This window comes from Pongo pygmaeus, chromosome 14, assembly GCF_028885625.2.
Source record: "Pongo pygmaeus isolate AG05252 chromosome 14, NHGRI_mPonPyg2-v2.0_pri, whole genome shotgun sequence".
NCBI classification, from domain to species: Eukaryota; Metazoa; Chordata; class Mammalia; order Primates; family Hominidae; genus Pongo; species Pongo pygmaeus.
In genome coordinates, this window is record NC_072387.2 from 33,731,944 (window position 1) to 33,739,320 (window position 7,377).

The following is a 7,377-nucleotide window of genomic DNA, read 5'->3' on the forward strand; positions in this document are numbered from 1 at the left end:
GCAGGCCTGAGATTCCATCTGCTCTCCTACCTGGAGCCCAGAGGGGGGCAGGAGAAGGGGGTGGCATCTCCAGCCCCTCAGCACTGAGGAAGAATGGGGCTCTTCTCATTTCACCCCTCCCTTTCTCCCCTGCCCCAGAACTGGGCCACTTCTGGGTGGGGCAGTGGGTAACAGATCGGCTCACACTGAGAATGTAAGAACTACAAACAAAATTTCTATTAAATCAAGTTTTGTGTCTCCAAAAAAAAAAAAGAATGAATGAATATAGTTTCAGGGACCTGTGTGTGGTATAATATCAAAAAATCTAACATCTGTGTGATAAGAACACCAGTGTTAAAGAGTGGGCCAAAGACAACATTTAAAGATATACTAGCCAGAAACTGTCTAAATTTGGTGAAAGGCATACATGTACAGATTCAAAAGGATCACCAAACTCCATACAGAACAAGTTTAAAGACATCATGCCCAGACATAATCAAACTGCATAAGACCAAAGATAAAGAAAAGTTCTAACTCACGGTAGAAAAATGACCAATTGCACGTGAAGGAAAACTATTTGAATAATCATGGATTTCACATCAGAAACCATGAAAGACAGTGGATCAACATCTTTAAAGTGCTAAAAGAAAAAAACCGTCAATCCAGGATTCTATATCTAGTGAAAATATACTTTTAGGAATGAAAATGAATAGAAACATTGTCAGATAAAGGAAAACAAATCATTTGTCTCTAGGAGACCTCTATAAGAAATGCTAAAGGGGTTTCTTGAGGTTGAAAGAAAATGATACAAGATGGAAATGTAGATCCTATTAAGTTCTTTAAAACACATATGACTATTTAAAACCTAAATTATGACATTGTTAGGCAGTGTTTTCAAGGTACGTTGATATAATATTTATGATAACTCCTGACATAAAGAGTATTTGGCAGAGAGGAAATGGACCTCCACGGTTGCAAGGTTTTAACGGTTTATGAACCCTAAATAGATGTGAGAGTTTAAGCATGTATATTGTAGTGCCTAGAGCAATTACCACCACCAATAAATATACAAAGAGAGACAGCCAAAAGGTCAATAGAGGCCGGGCATGGTGGCTCTCACCTGTAATCCCAGCACTTTAGGAGGCCGAGGCGGGCGGATCACTTGAGGTCAGGAGTTTGAGATCAGCCTGGCCAACATGGTGAAACCCCGTCTCTACTAAAAATACAAAATTAGCCGGACGTGTGACACACACCTGTAATCCCAGCTACTCAGGAGGCTGAGGCAGGAGAATCGCTTGAACCCAGGAGGCAGAGGTTGCAGTGAGCCAAGATTGTGCCACTGCACTCCAGCCTGGATGACAGAGCAAGACTCTGTCTCAAAAAAAAAAAAAAAAAAAAAAAAAAAGGGACGAATCTGAAGTAAGAGCAGAGACGTAGTAACAAAAGAAAGTGCAGAGTTCATGGGCACGGATGCTAGAAGGTGGGAGATGGGCGAGTGGAAGCTTGTGAAAGCTAATAGTGGTGATGCAAGTGGAGATAGGGAAGTCTGAAGAGAGAGAAGATATAAAATAGTTACCCCTGCACAGCAGTAGAGTGAAGAAGTTAGCTTGCCAAGCAATGCCCAGACATGCTCTTGAGGTTGGCAGTCATGAATTCAATGAGCTGGGCTTTTCTTTTTTTTTTTTTTTTTGAGACAGAGTCTCATTCTGTCGCCCAGGCTGGAGTGCAGTGGTGCAATCTCAGCTCACTGCAAGTTCCGCCTCCTGGGTTCATGCCATTCTCCTGCCTCAGCCTCCCGAGTAGCTGGGACTACAGGTGTCCGCCACCAAGCCCAGCTAATTTTGTATTTTTAGTAGAGACGAGGTTTCACCATGTTAGCCAGGATGGTCTTGATCTCCTGACCTCGTGATCCGCCCGTCTCGGCCTCCCAAAGTGCTGGGATTATAGACATGAGCTACCGCGCCCGGCCGAGCTGGGCATTTTTCTTCTCCACATTGAGATATGAAGATTTCAGCATGTAGATGGAAGAGACTCAGATTAAATTACCTTTCAGTTTTTGCCAAACAGAAACAATGAAGCCGGTGAAGGACAAGTGTTTGGGAGATGATGGCATTCAAACTGGGCGAGGGGGGAAATGCAGAATTGAGGGACAATGAACTAGTTGTAGAATCAGTGGGTTTAGGTCTCTCAGGGTTGGAAGGATCACTGGATTTGATATTAGAAAAAATGTGCTGGAAAAATAGATGCTGTTAGTAGAATGTGATGATTAGTAGAGTGTGATGATTGAAAATGAGGTTGGGAGAGAGGCTTTCCAGTTACTGATCATGACAATGTCCAGAGCTGTGTTTTCCAAAACAATAGCTACTGGCCTTGGGGTGGCTATTTGAATTTAGATTAATGAAAAGTAAATCAAATGAAAATTTCATTTCCTCAGTCACACTAGCCACATTTTTTGTTTGTTTGTTTTTTAGACGGAGTTTTGCTCTTGTTGCCCAGGTTGGAGTGCAATGGAGTGATCTCAGTTCACCAAAACCTCCTCCTCCCGGGTTCAAATGATTCTCTTGCTTCAGCTTCCTGAGTATCTGGGATTATAGGCATAAGCCACCAAGCCCAGCTAATTTTTATATTTTTGGTAGAGATAGGGCTTCACCTTGTTGGCCAGGCTGGTCTCAAACTCGTGACTTCAGGTGATCCACCTGCCTCAGCCTCCCAAAGTGCTGGGATTACAGGCGTGAGCCACTGCACCTGGCAGAGCTGTTCTTTTTACTGCATGCATAGGAATCTCCCAGAAAGTTGATATTGTAGACATGAAGGGAATGGGTACTATTCTAAGAGGAAGATCCCACAAATGTTACCATAGCAAAACTGGAAAGAATCTAGAATGTGAAATACCATGCGGCGGAAATTGTTGGATCAAAGAAGGTATTTGTCAGGAGAATTAATGTGCAATTTAAGTATATTAAGTCCTGTAATTAACTGAGATAACTTCCAGGAACGTGAAGAGAAACAATGGGGAAAAAAAACGAAAGTGAAAAAAGAGAAGCAACAGGGTTCATCCTACTTCACCCCAGAAAAATCTGTTAATGAAGGCCCAAGGTAAAGAGTCTAAACTGCCAGAATTGACTCTATAAATTTACATAGGACTGGTACAAAAGACATGAAGACGGTTATATGAAAAAATATAAAATATCAGAGCATATCACATATAGTAAGAGCAAGCATTGTTTTGTTAAACTGATTTTACTTGCAAGCATGTTGGCACACTGGGTTGGGATATAAAATGTGTTTCTTATTATGGTGATGGTCAAAAGGTTTACAGCCGCTCCTCCAGAATATGTGAGTATGCAAGTGTTCAAAGTCTTTTACATTGTGAATTTACGCTCCCACCTGCAGTGTTTGAGAAGCCCTGTTCTACATCTCTACCAGCCTTAGTGAAGAGAAATTCCTTAATTTTTGCTAGTCTAATTGGTATTAAATGGAATCTCCCGGTGGTTTAAATTTTTAGCTCCTAAATGACTAATAAGGTTTAAGGAAGGAGACCACCCCTCATATTGTCTTATGCCCAATTTCTGCCTCCAAAGAAAGAAGAAGTAAAAACTAAAAGGCAGAAATGAAATCCACAAGCAGACAGCCCGGTGCTGCGCCCTGGGCCTGGTAGTTAAAGATCGACCCCTGACCTAATCGGTTATGTTATCTATAGATTACAGACATTGCATAGAAAAGCACTGTGAAAATCCCTGTCCTGTTCTGCTCCAATCTGATTACCGGTGCATGCAGCCCCCAGTCACGTACCCCCTGCTTGCTCAATCGATCATGACCCTCTCATGCGGACCCCTTTACAGTTGTGAGCCCTTAAAAGGGACAGGAATTGCTCACTCGGGGAGCTCGGTTGTTGGAGACATGAGTCTTGCAGAAGCTCCCGGCTGAATAAAGCCCTTCCTTCTTTAACTCGGTGTCTGAAGGGTTTTGTCTGAGGCTTGTCCTGCTACAGCTTGAGAATATTTTCATATGCTTATGGACCCATTCATGTTTCTTTTCTGTTAAACATCTGTGATATCTTTTGCCCGTTTTTTTATTGCATTATCTTTTTCTTATTAACTAAAAAATGCCAGCTCTTCATCCTCTGTTGGTTAGCTATCTTACGCATATTTAATCCCAGTTTGTGGCTTGTTTTTTCTATCTTTCATGTCTTTTGATGAGCAGAAATTCTTAGTTTTAATGCTGTTGAACTTACTCATTTTTTCCTTTATGGCTTGTGTTATGTTTGTTTATTAAAAAAAAATTTTCTTTACTTAGAAGTTATAAAGGTATTATTCTCAAAAAAGAAAAAAGAAAGAAAATAAACAACCCAATTCTTGGGAGATGAGGAGCGAAACAAAAGTTATTTTCCATATTACACTACGATAGTTTTACTCTTTCCAACTGAAATTGACTCAGTTGGAAACTGACTCATGTGTATGACGTGAGAAATCCAGTTTCATTTTTATTTATTTATTTATTTATTTTTCGAGACAGAGTTTCACTCTTGTTGCCCAGGCTGGAGTACAATTGCACGATCTCGGCTCACTGCAACCTCTGCCTCCTGGGTTCAAGTGATTCTCCTGCCTCCCAAGTAGCTGGGCGTACAGGCGTGGGCCACCATGCCTGGCTGGTTTTGTATTTTTAGTAGTGATGGGGTTTCACCATGTTAGTCAGGCTGGTCTTGAACTCCTGACCTCAAGTGACCCACCCACCTAGGTTTCCCAAAGTGCTGAGATTACAGGTGCCAGCCACTGCACCAGGCCAATTTTTTTTTTTTCACATGGAAACTGAACACTATTTGTTGAAAAATCTGTTTTTTCCATACTGCTCTAAGTATGACCTGTGTTATAGACCAAGTTTCATGTATGCGTGCATCCTTTTCTGTCTATTCTGCTCTACTGGTCTGTTTCTCTCAGCATTGAAACCACACTTAATTACTATAGAGTCTTAATTACCAACTTCTCTAACTTTATAATGAATCTAGTAGGTTAAGTTCTTCTACTCTGTTCATTTTAAGAGTGTCTTGTCTATTCTTGGCCTTTGGCTTTGCTATACAAAGTTGAGAATTTGCTTTTTAAGTACATGGAAATTCCCATTAAAGTAGTTTTCAATTTTATTATGTAATCCAAAAAGTGACTGAGGCAGATCTCAATTGATTAGAGGTTTATTTTGCAAAGGGTGAGGCCATGCCTGGGAGAAAGAAACACAAGTTACAGTGGGATCTGAGTGACCTGTGGTTTTTCCAAAGAGCATTTTGGGAACTTATTCCAGTCAACAGAAAAAGAGGGAATCCTCCCTAACTCATTTTGTGAGGCCAGCATCATCCTGATACCAAAGCCTGGCAGAGACACAACAAAAAAAGAGAATTTTAGGCCAATATCCCTGATGAACATCAAAGCGAAAATCCTCAATAAAATACTGGCAAACCGAATCCGCAGCACATCAAAAAGCCTATCCACTATGATCTAGTGGGCTTCATCCCTGGGATGCAAGGCTGGTTCAACATACGCAAATCAATAAATGTAATCCAGCATATAAACAGAACCAATGACAAAAACCACATGATTATCTCAATAGATGCAGAAAAGGCCTTTGACAAAATTCAACAGCTCTTCATGATAAAAACTTTCAATAAATTAGGTATTGATAGGACATATCTCAAAATAATAAGAGCTATTTATGACAAGCCCACAGCCGATATCATACTGAATGGACAAAAACTGGAAGCAATCCCCTTGAAAACTGGCACAAGACAGGGATGCCCTCTCTCACCACTCTTATTCAACATAGTGTTGGAAGTTCTGGCCAGGGCAATCAGGCAGGAGAAAGAAAGAAATGGTATTCAATTCGGAAAAGAGGAAGTCAAATTGTCCCTGTTTGCAGACGACATGATTGTATATCTAGAAAACCCCATCATCTCAGCCCAAAATCTCCTTAAGCTGATGAGCAACTTCAGTAAAGTCTCAGGATACAAAAGCAATGTGCACAAAACACCAGCATTCTTATACACCAATAACAGACAAACAGAGAGCCAAATCATGAGTGAACTCCCATTCACAATTGCTTCAAAGAGAATAAAATACCTAGGAATCCAACTTACAAGGGATGTGAAGGACCTCTTCAAGGAGAACTGCAGACCACTGCTCAACAAAATAAAAGAGGGCACAAACAAATGGAAGAACATTCCATACTCATGGATAGGAAGAATCAGTATCGTGAAAATGGCCATAGTGCCCAAGGTAATTTGTAGATTCAATGCCATCCCCATCAAGCTACCAATGACTTTCTTCACAGAATTGGAAAAAACTACTTTAAAGTTCATTTGGAACCAAAAAAAGGGCCCTCATTGCCAAGACAATCCTAAGCCAAAAGAACAAAGCTGGAGGCATCACGCTACCTGACCAAACTATACTACAAGGCTATAGTGACCAAAACAGCATGGTCCTGGTACCAAAACAGAGATATAGACCAATGAAACAGAACAGAGCCCTCAGAAATAATACCACACATGTACAACCATCTGATCTTTGACAAAACTGACAAAAACAAGAAGTGGGGAAAGGATTTCCTATTTAATAAATGGTGCTGGGAAAACTGGCTAGCATTATGTAGAAAGCTGAAACTGGATCCCTTCCTTACATCTTATACAAAAATTAATTCAAGATGGATTAAAGACTTAAATGTTAGACCTAAAACCATAAAAACCCTAGAAGAAAACCTAGGCAATACCATTCAGGACATAGGCATGGGCAAGGACTTCATGTCTAAAACACCAAGAGCAATGGCAACAAAAGCCAAAATTGACAAATGGGATCTAATTAAACTAAAGAGCTTCTGCACAGCAAAAGAAACTACCATCAGAGTGAATAGGCAACCTACAGAATGGGAGAAAATTTTTGCAATCTACTCATCTGACAAAGGGTTAATATCCAGAATCTACAAAGAACTCAAACAAATTTACAAGAAAAAAAGCAAACAACCCCATCACAAAGTGGGCGAAGGATATGAATAGACACTTCTGAAAAGAAGACATTTATGCAGCCAACAGACACATGAAAAAATACTCATCATCACTGGCCATCAGAGAAATGCAAATCAAAACCACAATGTGATACCACCTCACAGCAGTTAGAATGGTGACCATTAAAAAGTCAGGAAACAACAGGTGCTAGAGAGGATGTGGAGAAATAGGAACACTTTTACACTGTTGGTGGGACTGTAAACTAGTTCAACCATTGTGGAAGACAGTGTGGTGATTCCTCAGGGATCTATAACTAGAAATACCATTTGACCCAGCCATCCCATTACTGGGTATATACCCAAAGGGTTATAAATCATGCTGCTATAAAGACACATGAACACGTATGTTTATTGTGG